Here is a 22,590-nt window from a genome sequence, read left to right as displayed (position 1 = left end):
TGTCCGGGAAATGCAAATCAAAATTACAGTGAGGTATCACCTCATGCCTATTAAAATGGCTGTTATAAAAAAGCTAAGAGATAACAAATGCTGCCCAGGATATAGAGGAATGGAAACCCTTGTGCAGTGTTGGTGGGACTGTAAATTGGTGCAGCCACTATAGAAAACAGTATGGAAATTCCTCAAAAAATTAAAAATAGGACTACCATGTTATCCAGCAATCCCATTTCTGAGAATGTACCTGAAGGAAACAAAAACACTACATTAAAAAGATCGCTGCCACTACCCCCCACCATGTTCCTAGCAGCATTATTTATAATAGCTAAGACCTGGAAACAACCTAAGTGTCCATCCACAGGTGAATGGATAAAGAAATTGTGGTGTTTACATCAAATGGAATATTATTCAGCCATAAAAAAGAAATCTTGTGGAATCTAAACATAACAAGAACAAAACCAAACTCAGAAAAAGAGATCAGATTTGTGGTTACCAGAGACACAGGGGTTGGGTAGGGGAATTAGAGGAAGGTAGTTAAAAGGTACAAACTTCCGATTATAATATAAATAAGTACTAGGGATGTAATATACAACATGATGAGTATAGTATCTGAACGTTAAGAGAGTAAATCCTAAAAGTTCTCATTACAAGGAAAAAACTTTTTTTCTTTTTTTGTATCTGTACAAGATTATGGATGATAACTAAACTTATTATGGTAATCATTTCACAACACATATAAGTCAAGTCACTATGCTATACACCTTAAAGGAATGTAGCACTATGTCAATTATAGCTCAATAAAACTGGGGGAAATTTTTTAAAAAAGAAATCAGAACAGGAGTTGCCTATGGGGGTGGGGATTGACCAGTAACTTTTCAGAGTGAAGGAAATGTTTCCCTTGACTGTGGTGGTAGTTACTCAGGTGTATATATTTATCAAAACCAATCAAACTGTATAATTTAAGATCTGTACACTTCTCTGTATGAAATTCAACTCATTTAAAAAACCACTGTGATCAGGAAACCATTGTGTTGTTTACACAGATATAATACAAATATCATATATACACACGTATACATAACACCTATAATCATAATTATATAAAATTGGTATGTGCATAAGGATGATCTGACCAGATAATAGCACAGCAAGTGAAAACGAGCAGTTCAGAAAGAAGGTGGCAGTTTAATAAAATTTTATTTCTATTTTTCTTGTTATAATATTGTGTGAGCAAGAGATTATTTTTAAATTAACAAAAATTCAACTCCTGTTTTGTTCATGCTGTCAGTAATTTGTGCTACCTTTCCAGGAAATGGCCTAAATCTTGCACCAATGGTATCTGAGGATGAAAGCAGAGGATTCATACAGTGTCTTAAGAGTATGCTGTGCCACCCAGGTCCCCAGCAGGAATGAGGCACTCACTCTGCAAATGCCTAGGAGTGTTGGCTATTGAGGGCTCCCAGCTACAACTCCTCAGGTCTTGACCTTAGCCAAGGAGAGCTACTCACTCCAGGTTGTGCCCCTCCTCAGGCACTTGCATCAGTGACTGTGGCATAGGTGGTCCCACCCTGTTGCCACACTTTGGACAACTCTGAAGGACCATCCCAGCTTCAGAGCTTCCTGTAGGATCAATTCTGCTGCCCTCACTCCCTCATAGGTGTTGCTGCTGAAAGCAGTCCCAAAAACCTACACACAAACCTCCAAAAAACTTAGGACAATTGGTTTCCCCATTGAACAAAAGGTACCATTTTGTAGGATGGATTTCCATGGCATCAGCCTTGCTAACAAGTCAAAACGAACCCTACAGCCAAAGCAAGATGCTAGAAGAAAGCACAGATTGGCAGAGGATGGAGAAAAGAATTAGGAACATGAACCTCTGTCCTGTCTCCTGGAACATATTAAGTCCACAGGAAATGTCTCAAGGGTAAGTGAACAAAGAGGTACTCTATTCCTATCTCTTTCATGGTGCTTCTCATACTGTAATCACAGCATGGAAGGTCTGAGACCTGCTTCATTCTGATATTACAGTAGTTCTGGAGTCTGCCTATCTTAATGCCAAAGTTTGTTTAGTCTGACTATGATCAAACTGAAGTCATAAAGCCACAACAGATAAATGTACAATAACTGTCACAATTTGTGTAACCTCGAGTCCATTGCAATGTTGTGGCCGTTGTCTACAACAATCTGCCTTTGGGCAGCCATCACCTGTCAGTCACAGTCCACTGGATCACACCATCTCCTCAAAGTACAAAATGGTGTCAGTCTTTACAGCAGTGTGATTTTTAAATGAGTAGTCACTTTTTTTTTAACTTAAAATTGTCTTTAAATTGTCAACATGTAAGATTTACCAACTTAACCATTTTTAAGTGTACAGTTCAGTGACATTAAGTATATTCACATGGTTGTACAGCCACCATTTATCTCTGGAACATTTCACCATTCCAGACTGAAACCCTGTACCCATTAGACTCCCCAGCTCCTGGAAACCTCCACTCTACTTTCTGTCTCTGATTTTGACTATGCTAGGTCTCTCATATAAGTGGAATCATACAGTATTTGCCCTTTTGTGACTAGAACATTTCTCCTAGCATAATGTCATCAAGGTTCATTCATGTAGTAGCATGTGTCAGAAGTCCATTCTTTTTTAAGCCTAAATAATATTCCATTGTTTGCACATTCCACATTTTGTTTATCCATTCATGGATACTTGGGTTGTTTTCTACCTTTTGGCTACCGTGATTAATGCTACTATGAACACTGTTATATAAATATTTGTTCAAATCCTGCTTTCAATTCTTGCATATACATATATATATATATATATATATATATATATATATACACACAAGGATATATGTATATATATCCAGAAGTGGAATTGCTGGATCATATGGTATTTCTGTTTTTACTCTTTTAAGGACTGCCATGCTGTTTTCTACCGTGGCTTACAGTGCATGACGGTTCCAATTTCTCCATATTGTCGCCAACACTTGTTATTTTCTGTTTTGACAGTAGCCACCTTAATAGGTGTGAAGTAATATCATGGTTTTGATTCACATTTCTCTACTGATTTGTGATGTTGAGCGTCTGTTCATGTGCTGATTGGCCATTTGTTTTTCTTCTTTGGAGAAATGCCCTTTGTCCATTTTTCAATCAGGTTGTTTTTTGTTGTTGTTGAGTCATAGCAGTTCTTTATGTATCTGGATATTAACCCCTTATCAGAGAGATGGTTTGCAAATATTGTCTCCCATTCTGCTGGTTGCCTTTTCACTCTGTTAACTGTGTCCTTTGTTGCACATTTTAAATTTTGATGTAGTCCAATTTATCTATTTTTTCTTTTGTTGCCTGTGCTTTTGATTTCATATTCCAAAAATATCACTGTCAAATTCAAAGTCATGAAGATTTCCACTTATGTTTTCTTCTAAGCGTTTTATAGTCTTAGCTCTTACATTTAGGTCTTGAATTCATTTTCATTTTGAGGTAATTTTTTTAATTTGGTACAAAATAAGGGGCCAATTTCATTCATGTGCATGTCAATATCCAGTTTTCCCAAAACTGTTGAAAGGACTGTCCTTTCCCCATTGAATGGTACTGGCACCCTAGTTGAAAATCATTTAACCATAATATAAAGGTTTATTTCTGGGCTTTTTATTCCGTTGGTCTATATGTCTGTCTTTAAGTGAATGATCATTTTTAACAACCTTTTAGAACATCTCTGATGTTCAGCCTCCCAGATTAAAGTCTTCCACTGTAATCAGTTTCCATTCATGCTCTGCCAAAAGACTGTACACTCTTGAGGAGCCAAGACCATGTCTATTTGTCTTCGTAAACTCAGTGTCTGGCACTGTACCTGGCACATAGCAGGTGCTCCAAAAATATGTGTCCCAGATGTGGCAAGATCTTCGTGGGCAAGTTTGGCTCATCACATGCCCACCTTGAACTGCATCAGCATTTCAATGCATTCTAAGAAAAGGTTAAATTCTATAACACATTAATAAGCATTGTCTATTTTACTGAAGAATTCTTAGGGAGGCAGGAAGGAAAGCTTACACTGCACAGAATATGACAAGATTTCATAAAAGTTCCTTTAAATATATCTCTTCTTTTCCCTCAGAGTCCTCTCCCCTGCCAGCTAATTTATTTCTGCTCCTTCTCTTCCTCTTCCTTTTTCTCAGCCTCCCAAAACTATGCTCCATTGTCCCAAAGCTATTCACTTCTCAGTCTTACAGTCCCAACCCACTCAGACAAATATGAGCCCAGTGGTTAGTTAATGGGCCAGAACCATCTATCTATCGTTCTTCAAACTTAATGCTTAGGAACTCATCTTCACCCCCACCCCAAGCAGCTGATCAAAGTGTTCATTCACATATGTGGGTCTCCTGAAATGAGGAGGGATGGGCACTGCTAAGCAAGGGAAGAATCTACTGCTAAGAAAGTAAGACTTTTCTCCATTGGGTTACTAAGATATACTGAATGAATGAATGAAGATTATCACCATCAAGCCTTAGTCAAGGTCAAGATACAGATGCCTGACAGAAGCTGCAGTTCCACCTAATTCTAACCCTTTCTCCTGCAGGGCCCCAGTCGACCACTCTTCAGTAGGTTCCTGGCTTAATGGAAACCACAGCAAAGCTCCGGACCTGAGACAGAGCCTCCTGGGTCACTGAGGTGTCTCCTAGTGTGCTTTCTCTGGCCTTGTGAGTGTCTAGTTCCTGAGCCCACCTGCCTTGCAAGGGCCCTCATTGGCATCCAGGCCCCACCCGTCTTCCTGGTCCCTGATCCATGTAAGTGCTTTGACCATCATTATCTCCCTGGTTTGGCCTCCAGCCCCCTCTGATCTGTGCCACCCAGACATGGCCCTCTTCCACCCTAGTTCCACTGCTTCAATTCTGCCCTGAACACCGGATGCTGAGCCTTCCAGAGAAATGAGGGTAGGATAGAGAGTATTCTGTTATTTAAACACTTACCCAGCTGAGCACTGAGTTTAAGAGTTCTTAACCAGCATGTTTAGGCTGAACGCTGCTCTGCCACTTACAAGATATGTGACCTTGGGTAAGTCACTTGACCTCTCTGTGGCTCAGTTTTCTCATTTGGAATATAGAGATAATAATAGTAAATAATACAGTAAATGCTCAATTCATGTTCATTGTTGATATTATTATTATTACTGATCACATGCATTGATTTCATTTAATCCTCACAAAAATCTTCCAAGGTAAGTATTATTCTGACTGGTTTTACAAAAGAAGAAACTAGAGTTCAAATAAAGCGAGTAACTTGTCCACGGCTGCAGAGTCAGTAAATGCCAGAAACAAGACCTAATCATGGATCTGTCTGACCCCACAGACCCCATGCCCTTGCCATTGTGTCAGACCTCCTCCAAAGGCAACTACCCCCAAGGTACAGAGTGGTCCGGGCTCCTTGGGGAAAGTAAGAGACAAGAAGCCAATAGCTGGGGCAATTCAGGCAGTGACAGAGGGAGATGGAATGAATATTAGACCAGACTTAAAATAAGCAGCCCCACTTAGCCACTCACTAGCTAAGTGCACATGCAAACAATCCTCAATGCCCTCATCTAGAAAATAGGAATGACAACACTGTGCTTAAAACAATAAAACTAATTAGCCCTGGGCTGGGAGCAATAAACTGCTGTGCTTAGCCATAAGTCACATGAAAGTACTCTGCAGATTGTGAAATGTGTCACAAAGGTAATACTACTATCCAAAGTCAGCATGGGAGAGTAGAAGAGACAGCCTCTGCAGGCAAGAGAAATTGGGTCACACTGCAGTAACTGGGTATCCTGGGCAGGTTATTTCACTTCTCAGAGCTGCTTGAATGGGGATATAGAAGACTCTTTCACTTGCAAATGACAGAAAACCCAACTCAAACAGGCATTTGCATAAAAAGGGAGTTTATTCTGACTCAAGTATTTGGATTTCAGTTGAGGCACGCAAACAATGTCACCAAGTCACAGGCTCTCTCTTAACCTCTTAACTGTACACTCTGCATTGCTTCATTCTCCTTAAATTGTAGGCTGTCCACATCAGCACATCAGGATTACATACAATACCCACAAACAACCACAGAGCAAAAAAAAACCCAAAAATTCCTTCTTGTGCAAGTTCTGGAATTAATTCTCATTCACCTGGCTTGGATCATGTGACCATCCCTGGACCAATCACTGAAGCTAGGAGATGAAAATACTCTGATTGGCCAGGCCCTGAAATGAAAACAGTGGGATGAGCCCCACTAGAGCTGAGAATGGGGAAGAGGAGTGGTTCCCCAAAAGACAAAATGCTATACTGTTCAGAAAAGGGGAGAATGGATGCTGGGCCAGCAGCAACAGATGTCCATGACAGAGGATGATATGGCCAGCTGGTGTTGTCTCCAGGTTTAAATGAGCTGTGCATATAAGTAGGAGATTGTGATAATTGCAGAGGAGGGCAGAGTTCTGCAGAGTAACAATCAAGCTACTGAGAAGTCAGTCTGATGAAAATAAAGTCAGTGCACTGATGAGGCCAATGGGAAAGTCCCAGGACAGGCAGTAAAGTGGTGGACCCCGCACTGGACTGGTGCTGGGGCAAAAGTCAAGGTCAGCCTCACAAGGGGCAAGATTTAGGGCTCAGAATGGACAGGTGATGAGCAATGGTTGGGACTGTGGCCAAAAGGCCAATGCTGGCAGCGCTGTGCCTCTGGCTTTCGGTTGAATGGACAGCATGTCCCCCTAAAAAGGCCAGTCCCAGCAGGCGAAGGAAACCATAGCAACCACAAGTTAAGGAAGATGGATGAAAAGCTTGTAAACACAGCTTCCAGCCATGTGGCATAGCTCTGGGCTCCTAGGAGACAGCCACATAAAGACCAGTCTGGCTCATGGCGACCAGGCATAGGAGACTATTTCTGGACTCATCTGTGGGCTGACGCAGAGTCTGCAAACCAGACAAGCAAACAGGCAGCACAAACAGACATCACTACTACAAAAGCAGAGCCTTCACGTACTGTGCTTCTAGTTGCTCACGTGTGCCATGAGGCCAAGTTACTCTCCTCACCCACACCAGCTCATGCCCACCTCCCTTTCCTGTCTCCCTACAAACTTCTGACCCAGCCTCAGGGCTGGATGGAAAGGAACCGTTTATGGAGTGGTGGCAACTGGGAAACCTACTAAGAAGCTCCGTGTTTCTCTGTCATAAATAACCAGCTGTCTCCTCCAATTTCCTGAGCTGCACAACCGGCAATGACAACCTGCCTTTCCATCCATCATCGGGCAGTGATTGTGGGTCCTCAGCAGGATGCTGACAACTCCATTTTTCAAGGCCGTGGCCAAGCCCACTTTTCACTACTGGAGAGTTAACCATTACTCTGCAATGCTGGGTATGACAGTAACTACCCAGAACATACATTTAATAGGAAAAAAAAATCTGCTTTTTCTCCAATCTGACTTTCCAAAGAGAAAAGAAGAAAAATCAGCAAACTCTTTTTGCCTGATAAATACTTGTAATTTTAGGTGCACAGAACCCAAACAGTAACTATGGCAACGCAAGCCACTCCAATAAGACTAACACAGATTATTTCCAGCACAATAGCCTAGCTTGTGCTCAGAAAGCAGAGGTAATGTTGGCTGAAAGCAATTCCTGAATTGGAGGGGATAAAATCCTCCTGCAGTGGAAGCTTCATGCTTAGGTTTCTGGTTTCAGGCCTCCAGGATTCAGCAGCAAGACGAACTAACCACTGGATTAATGTCATGCCACTCCACACTAATGAACTGGCAGCCTCTTCATCCTCTGTTTGGGCTTCTTCACAGAGATAGGCAGTCTGTTTTTTTTTTTAATTTAAGTATAGTTGATTTACAATGTTGTATTAGTTTCAGGTGTATAGCAAAGTGATTCAATTATACATATACATATTCTTTTTCAGATTCTTTTCAGGTTTTTACAAGACACTGAATATAGTTCCCTGTGCTATACATTAGGTCCTTGTTGTTTATCTATTTCACATACAGTAGTGTATATGTGTTAATCCCAAACTCCTACTTTATCCCTCCCCCTAACCCCTTTCCCGTTTGGTAACCATAGTTTGTTTTCTATGTCTGTGAGTATATTTCTGGTTTGTAAATAAGTTCATTTGTATCATTTTTTTAAGATTCCACATATAATTGATACTATTATTATTAATGGCAAAGCCAGAACTAGACCAATTACTCCCTAGAAGACTTCTGCACAATCCAAGGGGAAATCCGACTTCATCTTAATCTACAGAACAACTTCTTTCCATACCCTGTCTTCTTCTGACATAAACTAATCATTTAATCCATCAAATTTAATAATCTTTTTCTTTAAGGCATTGGTTCTCAAACATTTTGGCCTCAGGATCCTTTTCCACACTTAAAAATCACTGAGGGTTCCCAAAGAGCTTTTGCTAATATGGGTTTTCAAAACTATTTATTAGTCTATTTTAAAATAACAATAATAAACTCATTACATTTTAATATTAATTACATATTTTATGAAATGTAACTATTTTGTAAAACAAAAAAAAATCTGATGAGAAAAATGGTATTGTTTTACATTTACGCAAATCCCTGATAGAGAGCAGCTGGGTTCTCATATCTGCTTCTGCATTCAATCCATTGTAATAAGTTGTCTGCATTAAAGTATCTGAAGGAAAATATGGTCTTACACAGATGTATAGTTTGAATATGAAGGAATATTTAATAGACTGTTCAGATAATTGCGAATTTTCTTCTTTGATAATCAACTATATCAAAACTCAGCAAGTGTTAGTTTATTAAAGATTAATTGCATGTAGAATCTGAAATTATATCAATGAACTGTTACATTAAAATCAAGCCTATCATGTACTTTGAAAGGATTTTTTTTTATCTATGCATTTTGTTTAACATCATGCATTGGTCATTTGGAAAACACTGACTCACTGAGTTATGCAGACTTTCCAAATGTTGTCACATTTCACTATACAAGATCATATTCATTAACATCACTTCCAGTCTCATGAGATAAGTCTTTAAGTGTTAGGAAGCTGTCAAGTTCACAGTGGCAGATATTCTAATTTTCACTTGAAACCTTGGATTTGATCCTTGGTAGCAAATACTGTCAGTGCCTTGCTTGACAGGCTCATTTCAATTATTTCTGAGAAATTTTCTGCCACATACCCAAGCTGGAGTAACTATAGTTTTTCCTTAAAAGATAATTTTTTAAAAGGTAAAACCGTAACTCTCATACAGATATAAAATGAACACATGTTAAAGATTTTATTTAAGTCATAATGAGGGAACCAGGCAGATGTTTGAACCAGTTCAAAGGAGAAGTCAAAGAAGCACGAATTTATAATGAATAGAAGAATGCTGAAATGAATGTGCACATGGCACAAAACTGGCTTTTTCATAGAGGGGGATGGGATATCCCTCCACCAGACACAGCTCATTTGCATATCTATAGGAAAGAATTATTTTGCATTGCTATCAGTTATCTACAACTTACAGAGTCGTAAAGTAGCTCCACAGAGTCATAAGCAGCTAGGCATGTGTTATAGACCATGCACAGCTTTCCTTTGAAGCTCAGATCTTCCTTGCAGTCTTCTATCACTCATTCTTTCAAGTAAAAAAATGGTGTTTTGTTAAAAAAGCAGCTAGTTCAACTCACAGCTCAACGGTTACAACAGTGCTCTTCCTGAGACAATCATTCTACTTTGGTATGCAACACAAGTAACATGAGGAAAGATTGGTGCCACCGCCTAGATTTCTAAGGTGCCAGAGGCTTTAGCCACCATGGCTTTTGCACCATTAGTGCAACTGTCAACACAATGAAAAGGCAGATGATAGTCTCAGAATTAATCTAAGAATAGTTTTGACCTTGAGGACCCCCTGACAGGGTCTTGAGGAATCCCAGGGGTCTCTGAAACTTTCAGAATCACTGCTCTAAAGTATGTTGTTGATCAAGGTAATGACCTAACAAAAGAATGAGCAAAAAGAAGCAAAGAGGCAGACATCTGCAAATTGAAAAATCAGACCTCTCATGGGTCACTGCTTGGGGAGGCGAAAGTGATCAGTGAGAATCTGGGAACACTGGCATGAAGTTGGGGGAGTGGAGAATTTAAACACAATAATAAAATCCACTAAGAGTTGGTATGCTTTGTTGTTACTGTGTACTGGCAATCCCAAACAGTGCCAGTGATAAAATACTCCTCCCTGCAAGGGCAGACCATTCCCACTGCTCCCCACTTGCTCACCACCATCCAGAACTATGGACCTGAGCAAGACACAGCAGTCTACTAGCATTAGAGCTGCAGGCTATGAGATGGCAACCATTCTGTTCCTATTCTCTTAGTAATTACCTTAGAAATGTTAATATGGACGCTTGTCAGAATCCAAATTGATCAATATCTTGATCCTTCTCTCCTTCCCAAAATAAGGATTATAACCCTTTAACTTTTTTCTTTCTTTTTTTTTATTGATTTATAATCCTTTTACAATGTTGTGTCAAATTCCAGTGTAGAGCACAATTTTTCAGTCATACATGAACATATATATATTTATTGAGACATTTTTTTTCTCTGTGAGCTACCACAAGATCTTCTGTATATTTCCCTGTGCTATACAGTATAATGTTGTTTATCTGTTCTACAATTTTGAGACCCCGTCTATCCCTTCCCACCCTCCGCCCCCTTGGCAACCACAAGTTTGTATTCTATGTCTATGAGTCTATTTCTGTTTTGTATTTATGCTTTGTTTTTGTTGTTTTGGTTTTTTGGTTTTTTTTAGATTCCACATATGAGCAATCTCATATGGTATTTTTCTTTCTCTTTCTGGCTTACTCCACTTAGAATGACATTCTCCAGGTGCATCCATGTTGCTGCAAATGGCATTATGTTGTCAGTTTTTATGGCTGAGTAGTATATAACCCTTTAACTTTAATCATATCCTCCCCCAAATTTTGAACCATTTTTAATCATACACTTTAGTTTTACCTTGGTTTTATTTTTAACCTCACAAGACTTGTTATCATCGTATAGAGCTGATTTTTTTATTCATCCATATATTTATCATTTTCTTTGCTCTTCATTCTTCTTACATCTTAGACCTTCCTTCTGCCTGAAACATATTCTTCAGAATTTCCTTTGGTGAGAGTCCACTGGGGATGAATTCTCACAGATTTTGTTTGCAAATGTCTTTATTTTCTCCTTCTTTAAAAAAACGTTTGCTTCACATACAATCCTAGGCTCACAGTTATTTTCTCTCAACACATTTAAGAAATTTCAATGGTTTCCATTATTGCTGTTGAGAGGAAAACTCTCAGGATAATTACCGTTCTTTAAAAATAATCTGTCTTTAAGATCTGATTGCTTCAAGATCTTCTCTTCATCTTGGTGTTCTGCAGTTTCATTTACTCTGAGTACAGGTGTGGATTTCTTTCTCTTACATGAGATTCACTGGGCTTTCTGAGTATGTAGACAGGTATCTTTCAGCAGTCCTGGAAAATTCTCAACTATCATCTGTTCAAACATTATCTCTGTAACACTCTTTCTCTCTTCTTCTGCAACACCAATTATACATGTGTTAAATTATTTCATTCTATCTTCCAGATCACTTAATCTCTCTTTCAAATCTTCCATCTCTTTGTCTCTCTGTGCTGTGTTCTGAATACATTTTTCAGAACTCTCCCCTAGGTCAGATTCTCCCCTCAGTTGTGTCTAATTAACTGTTGAATCCATAGTATTTTTTATTTCTAGAGGTTCTTTTTTTAAGTATACTTTGTCAGTTTCATAGTCTGATTCTTTATTCATAATTTTATTTCTTATTTCTTTAAACATATTAAAATATTTATTTTATACTCTGTGCCTGATGATTCCACTCTCTATAGTCTTCATGCTGTCTGTTGTTTCTGCTGGCTCAAATACTCATGTGGCCTCACTTCCTTATGAAGTTTATCATTTTAGAGCATGAGCTGAAATTTCTTAAGACTTTATCATGAAGAATTCCTTGAGGCCTGGGGAAGACAAGTTCCTCCAAGTGGATGTGCATTTGGTTCTGCTAGGCTCCTCAAGGACACTCTCAATCTAGAATCACTTTCGTGGTGTGAATTCATGTTGTGGATCCTCTTAAGGGTTGACTTGTGATTACAAATTCTCAGAGAAGATTTTTTTTGACCCTCCACCCTGCCCCAGTGTTCAAGACAAGCAACTGTTTTTATCCTTCAGGTAACAGGTTTATTTCTAAATCAGCCTTGCACTAAATCACCTTTACACTGAGGTATGGCCATTTGAGATCCTCACTTTATGGAAGGGGTCCTATTAGACCCCTATCTTGGGCAAGTTCTAGGCTGCATCTTCTGTCTCCCCATGACTGAAGCCATAAAAAACTAAAGCTCAAAAATCAGCCAGCTCAGCAAGTATCTTTGAGGCAAAAACCAGCTTTGGGGCACTGCTTACTTTTCTTACTTAGTTTTTGGCCTTTGTGGATTTCTTAAGAACTTGCTGGCTCATGAACACATTTTTAAAGGCTCTTTATGTCATCCAGCACATTTAGTTGTTTCCAGCAGGAGGATCAATCAAGGTAAACTCTTCCACTATACTGCAAGAAATGAAACTCCACATAAAAGCATGTGGTATGTAAATGATGATTTATCTGATGCAGTTTGGTTGTCTGGACAGGAGTGAGGTGGGGGGCAACAAGACTGCAGCTGGGGATATACTTGAAAAGCTCAGCAGGGACTAGCCAAAGACGAGCCTCGAATGTCACTCTACATTTGAACTTTATCCAAGTAGGTAAGAGTTTCTTCCAAATTTGGGCTACAAGATTTGTAACGTTTTTCATATACTAATATCTTAGAATTCCATTATTGTTTCCCTTTAAAATAGCATTCCTCAAAGTGTGGCCAAGTTTACCTGCATCATAATTATCTATTTCACTTATCAAAACTTGCAGATTTCCAAACCCCATCCCAAACCTACTGAATCAGTATCCCCAGAGAAGGAAGGAGGGGAGAAGACCATTAGTGGATTGGAAAATCATTTTTTAATGAGATAGAATAGAGTAAGAACACAGAGCATTTCTCTTGCTATAAGGATGATTATTATCTCATTAAAACCTTTGTTTAGGTGTTATGAAGTGGGTGTGTGTACACGTGTGTACGCACACACACTAGGCCAAGCTGTAAAATGTGCCTCGTGTGCTGAAGAAAAAAAAGTTAGAGAATCATTGCCTTAGAGGATGCCCTTTATATTGTTTTCCAGATTTTACCTGTAATTAAAATACTGTGAGAAAAGGAATGCAGTATAACTTCCCCTTGAAAAACCCTACCCATAGCATGCTGAGACACATCTATGTTTGTACATAAATCAATTAATTTGGGCACTTCCTGACTCAAAATGAAGTGATGAAAAAGCAGCTCTATGAACCTGGTATGGGTGGAAACATGGTGTTAATTGTCACCTATTCAAGAACTGTTTTCTTCTTTTCCTCAAAAGACTACAAAGCCTGTGTTCCAGCTCTCATCACGTCTCAGCAAACCTATACTTTAGGAAACGAAGGATCACAAAATCCTGGCACAACTGACTCCAAAGGACTGTGCAGGTCCTTCTGCTGTGCAAGATTTTGTTGTACTGAGTACTGCTCCCACAAAGATCGTAGCTTGTAGCCTGGAATGCCTTTTTGCTATATGAATACTTTTTTCCTTGCACTGTGCTTGCTTAGATCTGTGGCCTACTCTCAAAAAAAAAAACCAACAAACAAGAACAAATACAAATTTATCCATTCAACTGTCAGCACCAAACACACATACACACACACACACACACACACACACACAATTGTTGTCTTAAATATACTTCATAATTTTAATCATTCATATGATGCCTTTACTATGTTTCCCATTTCCACATACCTTTAGAACTTTTACCTTTTTTCTTTAAATTGAATCACATTTTTACATAAAAGGGTTTTCTTAAAGAATACTTTATATTCCCTTTATAAAAGGAAAACAAGTATCACTTGCCAAAGGAGAAAGTAACTGTAAACATGAATGTGACGGAAGGAGAACCAAGTTATCAGAGTCAAACTGGGTTCCTTTACCTACCAGGTCTCGGAACCTGAAATGCAGCCTGTTCTCTTTGTTTGAAAAAGAGACTCGAATGTTTCTTTTTAAAGACCCAAGAGCACCAGACTGTGCTTTTTTTCTGTGATGCTATCAAAAGGCATGAGAGATTGGAAAAGGAAATAACTTTCTTGACAGTGATTCATTTTGCTCTAAGACTCAGCAGGTACCTCTTAGAATTATCCCTTGTTTCATTACTATCTCAAACTTCAGGAAAGGACAGTATAGATCTTTGGTTCTCAAACTGTACCGTGCAGCAGAATTCCTGAAGGGCCTGTGAGACCACAGATGGCTGGGCCTCATTCACAGTATCTGATTCAGCAGGTGAAGCCCAGGAATCTGCATTTCTAACAAGCTTCCAGGCGCTGCTGATGCTGTTGGTGCCCACCGCACTTGGGGAACCGCTGCACAGACACACCCTCCACCTCTTTCACATCCCTGTTTAAGCGAGTCCCTCCTTGCCTGCACTCTCCGTCCACAGCAAACTGCTCCTCATCACTTCTTGTCTGTTTTCCTGATTCCCAAACATTTTATTATCCTCCCTTCACAAATCCCGTGCTTGAAATACTTTTTGTCTCTCAAATAAAACACCGTTATCAAGTAATAATTCATTTTCTCATGTTTTATTAATCAAAGACAAGGGTAGCTGCCAATCAGCTTCCAGGCAGCAGGGGTAACTGGTGTTTCTACACCGACTTGTTATAATTCTAGCCCAGAACAAAGAAACCCGATGTTTTAATTTAAATAGACTGTGCATCTAATCTCTGGTAAATATGAGCTTCTAGCGTTAGTCTTTTTTGAAGTACTGAAAATAGCTCACAGGCACCTCCTCCCTTCTCCCCTCATTACCCTGGGGGGCTGCAAAGCTCAGGTTGGGACCACCTGGTATCTATCACTCATCTGGCACTGATTGTCTTCTGTTACTTCTTCTATTGTTGTCCCTTCACAGCACGAAGGGGCTGCATCTGGCCCTTCTTTGTAAACTGCACAGTACCTTGCTCAGGGCTTTAGAATATTAGCAACTGCCCCGAAACAAGAAAAAAAAGAAGAAAGAACCAAAACTATTTTATTTCATTGGTATGTTTGACTATATACCACAATTGTATCCCAGGGAGAGCAACACAGTGAAAGAACACGTGCAGTAAAATAGACCAGTATTGTAAACAGGAGACTTCAACTCAAAAGTTACCCTTTGTGGGAGGAAAATGAGTCAACAAAACAATTAATTTTGAGGGTTGGTAAAGAGACTTGAAAATAACTACTTGCCTGATTAAGTTCACCAGGATATGATTTCAGTGGCTTGCCCTCCCTGGGGCCTCCTGGTAGGCTGTCAGGAGGAAATGTTTGAAAGGAGCCTGATTTAATCACAAGCAGAGCTGAGGATTTGGAGTGATGGTAAGATCTTAATGAATCAGAAATAACTCTGCCCTCCTCAAGACGATACGACTCTTCTTTTATCCAAAACTCTACTTACAACTCTTGTCCTCCTGGAAGCCACCCCTGGTGGTGATTACCACCACCCCACCCCACATGATTCTATCACTATTTATTCTGAACTCCCTTAGCAATACAGATTCACTGCATGCGGCAATGAAAATGCTACTGAAGCTTTTTCCAGTGTCTATGTGTTTGGAAAGGTGCCCTTCTTCACTCCAAGAAACAGCTCCCTACCTGTGACAAAGACCTAAAGCTTGACTATTACAATGTCCTTATTTGATGACCTCGTTTATGCCGGGCCTCTTCTTTTAAAATGCCACTGACAGAAAGGTGTTATCCATCATTAATCTGTCGGTGCCCCTTCCTGCCCTTTGCTGATGAATGGGATGCTCAAACAGTATCACTAGCACTGCTTTGGATAGTTCCACCAATGAAATTCCAAGGAAATCTTTTGACTCCAGAAAATCTTAAAGACTCCAGAAAAGATGCAAAAAGCAAGGTTTTAGGTTGTTGTTTTTCTTGTTCCAAAGACTTATTAGATTTAGCTAATTACACAGCTTATCAAAGTAAAAGATCTCTGGGTGCCATGTGATGATCTACCCCATTATTCATGCATGATTGAATAACATGGTTAAAATCCAAGGATCTCCTCCTCTAATGAAGTTCCTGCTCTTGTCTGTTGCCACGGCAACTTAGGGCTATAGTCCAAGATGACAGCAAATATATTAAACATTGCCGCAAATCCATTTTCTCCCTGCTTTAGTGACCTCAAAGCCAAAATTGTATTTGATAGCATACAAGTTTAGAAGTATTGTGCCTGCAATTTTTTTCTTTTTCAACATGAAAACCAATCACATTTATATTCTCAAGTACAGTGCCATCCATGTAGCAGGCACTAAAAAAATACTTGAGGAGAATTAGTTATACATGATGGACTGACCACACATATTCATCGCCTCTGTTTCCTGAGACCTCACCAAAATGACAGTAAAAGAATTAAAAAGGAATATGTTCACACAGATAAAGAAAATGGGAAATGACACCACTGTAAGCAAGTAATTTCCATTATTTTTTCAGCTCTTTTTTTAATTGTGATAAAATAAACACAACATAAAATTTGCCATTTTGACCATATTTAAGTGTACAGGTCAGTGGCATTAAGCACATTCACATTATTGTGCAACCATCACCACCATCCATCCCCCAGAACTTTTCATCATCCCAGACTGAAACTCTGGAGTCATTAAGCAACAACAACCTATTCCCCTTCCCCTCAGCCTATGGTTACCACTATTCTACTTTTTGTCTCTATATATTTGGCTACTCCACGTACCTCATATAAGTGAAATCAGACAATATTTGTCCTGCTGTGATTGGCTTATTTCACTGAACATAATGTCTAAGGTTTACCCAAGTGGTAGCATGTATCAGAATTTCATTCCTTTCATTTTCCGTACTAAATCAGATTGCATTTCATTTTCAGCTTTACTGAAGAATAACTGATAGATATTCATTTGTTTTTGAGGCTGAGCAATATTCCATTGTATGAATATATCACCCTTTGTTTATCCATTAATCCATCAATGGACATTTTGGCAGTTTCCACTTTTTGGCTATTGTAAATAATGCTGCCATGAACACTAGTGTGCAAATATTCATTCAAGTCCCTGCTTTCAAAACTTTTCAAAACAATTGTAGAAGTAGAATTTTGGATCAAATGGTAATTCTATGTTTAATTTTTTGAGGAGATATCATTTTCCACAGCAGCTGCACCATTTCACATTCCTACCAACAATATGCAAGGGTTCTAATTTCTCCACATCCATCCCAACACTGTTATTTTTTGTTTTGGTTTTTTTTTTTAACAATACGCCACCTTAATAGATAGTTTTGCAGTTTTGATTTGTGTTTGATGGTTAGTGATGTGGAACAGCTTTTTATGTACTTATTGGCATTTATTTTGTTCCTTTTTAAAAGATGGAAAGCAGATGAAGGAATGGTAACACCATAGCAGAGCAAGGGAGAGGGAGTGCGGAAGGAGAGTTACAGGTAAGAAGCAAAGTGATTTGCCTGACAAAACCTTTGAAAGATTCGGGCCATGATGAAAGCATGGACCAAGGTGAAGATCAGGGCTGAAAACATCCTCTGCCCCCAAAGCCAAGCAGTTACTCCTCACCCAGGCAGAAGAACAGAAGTTTGATCCCTGGTGAATATGAACTGGGGAGGCCATAGGTTCCAGTGCAACTGACAGAGCAGCCAGCAGGAGTGAGGTAAGGTCTGGAAATGGGGAGACTTAGTGAGAGTGCATCCTGAGCACTGAGGACCCCCAGTCCTCTTTCCCAACTCTGCTCCCAAAATGCAGGCAATGTATGTTACCCCCAGATAACAGATGAGAGGATTCTTCTCCTAAGAAACTGAACTGCCCCAGGAGAAGAAACCCATAGACAGTAACATTTGGGGTTCCCCTAACAAAACAGCAAGATCTCCACCAAAAACCCAACAGTAAAGGCTTCCACTTGATAAGTTCTGTCTCTGCACACAGGGCTTCCAATTAGGTTGTGTGCCTTACCCTAAAATATGCAGTGACAACTAAGGGTCACCAGACACTGAAGGAGAGCCCACATCGTGAAAGATAGAGACCAAAACAAGACCCCAAAAACTGGATCAGGAAGAAATAGATGATGCCAGAAACAGAAGAAAGCTTCAAATAAAAATTATAATTAATACTCCTGGAGAATTAAGAGAAGACATTACATCCATCAATTTTTTAGAAACAGCATACTATGAAAAATAAAAGAGCCCGTGGAAATCTACAGTGAGCATCAATTTTAAAAAGTTAACAGACAGGTTGGAGGTAATAAAACTGCAAATTGATGGAAAATAAAAGGAATAGTATAAGGATAAAATATTTAGGGAATCAACTGAATTCAGCATCCAAATAAGAAAACAGAGGAGGAAAAGATTATCAAAGAAATAACTTAAGAAAAATTTCCTGGAATTGAAGAACTTGAATCTCCTATTGAAAGCCTAATAAATGAAGAAACATGAATGCCAAGTTCCAGGATACCAGGAATCCAGAGAAGAACTACAAGTGTCTGGATAGACAAGTCACATACAAAGAAATAGGATTAAAAATGGTATTGGACTTCACAAAAATGAACTTAGAAGCTAAGAAGACAATAGAACAATGCCTCCTAGGGAAAATAACAGCCTGAATTCTACATTGCAAATCCAAAGTGAGGTTAGGAAAAAAAGACATTTTCAGATAAACACGGACTCAAAAAAATGCATCTCCCATGTGCCGTTTCTTAGAAAGCAAGTGTCACCAAAACCAGGACATAAAGCAAGATTTGGGGCCCTGGAAAGAGGGATTGCAGCATAAAACAAAAGCAAAGATAACTCTCAGAATCATAACTAGGTGAAAGGCCTGAAGTAAAACCTGTTTATACTGGAGCAGGAGGGCTTTAAGCAGGGAAGTTCCAGACAGAGTGGTGTACACACTTGAGTATGAAAAACTACTGGTAGGCCAAGAGAGTCCTAATTGGAAAGAAAATGACAGGTACATAGAAAATAATGCAAGCAAAACAAAGAAACAAACAAACATTATCAACTCCAGAAGAGACAAAAAATATACAAGGAAGGAAGTATAACTACAGGACATTTTCTGGCTTTGCAATGGATAATAATTACATAAATGCTATATAATATCAATGCATACTGATTATAGGAGTTTGCAGGAAAACTCCTATAATCAATAGGACAATTGATAGACATTTTTACTTCAGATAACAGCAAGTCAGTAGATGATTTCGATAATTGATAAATAAGAAAAGTATCAGTATTTTATTTTGATGCGTAGCAATAAACATCTTCATGGTTGCAACTGAAAACTTCTGGGGAAATGATGGCCTAATGGGTCTTCTCTGACTTAGATTCTTTTTGTAGAAATAGTACAGTTTCATATTTTTAAATTGAAGTACAGTTAATATACAACATTACATGTTATAGGTGTATAATATAGTGATTCACAATTTTAAAAGTTATAGTTATTATAAAATATTGACTATTTCTCTGTGTTGTATAGTGTATCCTTGTAGCTTATTTTATACATAATAGTTTATACCTCTTAATCCTCTACCCCTATATTGCTCCCTCCCCCCTCCCCAATGGTAACCACTAGTTTGTTTTCTTTATCTGTTGAGTCTTCTTTTTTGTTATATTCACTAGTTTGTTGTATTTTTTAGGTTCCACATATAAGTGATATCATATAGTATTTGTCTTTCTCTAACTTGTTTCACTTAGCATAATACCCTCCAAGGCCATTCATGTTGCTGCAAATGGCAAAATTTCATTCTTTGTTATGGCTGAGTAGTATTCCATTGTGTATATATACCACATCTTCTGTATCTATTCATCTGTTGATGAACACTTAGGTTGCTTCCATATCTTGGCTATTGTAAATAATGCTGCTATAAACCCCAGGGTCCATGTATCTTTTTGAATTAGTATTTTGGGTTTTTTTTCAGATATATACCTAGGAGTGGTTTTGCTGGATCATATGGTAGTTACATTTTTAGTTTTTTGAGAAACCTCCATACTGCTTTCCACAATGGCTGCACCAATTTACATTCCCACCAACATTGTATGAGGGATCCCTTTCCTCCACATCCTCATCAGTTTTGTTACTTGTGTTCTTTTTGATGATAGCCATTCTGACAGGTGTGAGGTGACATCTCACTGTGATTTTGATGTACATTTCCTTGGTGATTAGTGATGTTGAGCATCTTTTCATGTGCCTGTTGGCCATATGCATTTCTTCTTTGTTAAAATATCTATTCGGGTCTTCTGCCCATGAAAGAAACAAGATGACACAAACAGATGGAAAGATATATCTCGTTCTTGGATTGGAAGAATTAATATTGTCAAATTAACCATACTACTCAAGGCAATCTACAGATTCAATGTAATCTCTATCAAAATGCCAATGGCATTTTTCACAGAACTTAAACAGATAATTTCAAAATGTGTATGGAAACACAGAAGACCCCTAATAGACTAAACAACCTTGAGAAAGAAGAACAGAGCTGGAGGAATCAGGCTCCCTGACTTCAGACTGCACTATGAAACTATAGTAATCAGAAGAGTTTACTCCTGGCACAAAAACAGACATATGAATCAACGGGACAGAACAGAAAGCCCAGAAATAAAGCCACGCACTTATGGTCAATTACCTATGACAAAGGAGGCAAGAATGTACAATGGAGAAAAGACGGTCTCATCAGTAAGCGGTGCTGGCAAAACTGGACAGCTACCTGTAAATGAATGAAGTTAGAACATTCTCCAACACCACAAGAAAAAATAAACTCAGAATGGATTAAAGACCTAAATATAAGACCGGATACTATAAAACTCCTAGAGGAAAATATAGGTGGATCACTCTGACATAAATCACAGTGATCTTTTTTTGGATCTGTGTCCTAGGAGTGATGGAAATAAAAGCGAAAATAAATAAATGGGACCTAGTTAAACTTAAAAGTTTTTGCACAGCAAAGGAGATCATCGACAAAATGAAAAAAAAAAAACCTCCTGAATGGGAGGAAATATTTGCAAATGATACGACCAATAAGGGGTTAATATCCAATATTTATAAACAGCTCATACAACTCAACATCAAAAAAACCCCAAACAACTTGAGTATAGGTTCATTCTTCACCAGGTCCCCAGAGGCAGTTTGGAAGCATGATAGGTAAGAGTACACGATCTGGATTCAGACGGCCTGAGTGCTCAGCTTGAGTCTGCCACTTATTAGCAGGGTGAATCTGGGCAGGTTAATGCACCACTCTGCCTCAGGTTCCCCATATGTGAAACAGGAAACATAACAGTACCCACCTGACAGGATCACTGTGAGAATTAAATAATGCATGTAAAGCATTTGGCATTCTGCTGGCACACTGTACACATTCATGAAGTATTAGTAATCCTCACTATCATCCCCTAGCATGGTTCTATCAGGATATGCCACCCCTGCCACCTTTCAGTGCCCTTCTAAAAAGATCACGATGATACAGTGACAGGTGAAGGACACAGAACAGGTGACTGGAATTCAACCCCTGTTTCTCAGTTATAAAAAGCTAGGTCCTAAGTGCAAAGCTCTCCAGGCTGGGTGTCTTCTCCAACTGATTCTTTTCTGCTTGGGACGAGAACTGGAGACAATGTGGGGTAATAGTATAAGGAGTGGTTATTAAGAGGAGCCTGAAGTCAGACAGACCAGGTCAAATTCTAGCTTCCCACCTCTTAACCCCATGAGCAGAGGCTAATTCCCTGATGCAATGGGCTGAACTGTGTCCCCTCAAAATTTGTACGTTGCAGCCCTAACCCTTGGGGCCTCAGAATGTGACTGTATGTGGAGACAGGGTCTTTAAAGAGATGACGAAGGTAAAAAGAGGTCATGTGGGTGGGCCCTAATCCAATATGACTGGTATCCTTGCAAAAAGAGATTAGGACACAGACACACATGGAGGAAAGACCACACGAGGACACAGAGAGAAGACAGCCAGCTACAAGCCAGGGGGGAGGCCAACCCTGCCAACACCTCATCTCGAGCATCCAACCTCCAGGACTGTGAGGAAATACACTTCTGTTGTTTAAGCTACTCAGTCTGTGGACCTTTTTTATGGCAGCCTGAGGTGACTAACACACTTGATCTCAGGTTTCTGAAAGGTAAAATAGGAATATGCCTCATGAGCTAATTGTGAGGATTAAATCGTGTATGAAAGTACTCACTCACCACAGTGTGTGGCATACAGTACATGCTCAATAAATGTAGGCTAGTATGATTATTGTATTATTATTATTATTAAAACACAATTTCACTGGTTTTTCCGCAGTGACAGAAGGCAGAATCTGAGTGACGAATCAACCAAAGCTATTACAGTGACTTTGTAATTCATTTCCATGTCTTTAGTCTTGCTGTCTTCAGTCCACCCCCACAATGTTGCTAGAACATTCTTTTTGGAATAAAAATCTGGCTGTGATACACAGTATCTAAAAA

The 22,590-nt window shown here is 39.1% G+C and overlaps 1 protein-coding gene across 2 annotated transcripts in view; it reads right to left on the bottom strand.

Moving 5' to 3' along the window:
- SRGAP3 (SLIT-ROBO Rho GTPase activating protein 3) overlaps nucleotides 1-22,590 on the bottom strand; it is a 288,661-nt gene that overhangs the window by 234,564 nt on the left and 31,507 nt on the right. The gene's annotated exons all lie outside the window — the stretch shown is intronic.

Source organism: Camelus bactrianus, chromosome 17, assembly GCF_048773025.1.
Source record: "Camelus bactrianus isolate YW-2024 breed Bactrian camel chromosome 17, ASM4877302v1, whole genome shotgun sequence".
Taxonomy (NCBI): Eukaryota; Metazoa; Chordata; class Mammalia; order Artiodactyla; family Camelidae; genus Camelus; species Camelus bactrianus.
This window is presented reverse-complemented; position numbering and strand designations above follow the sequence as displayed.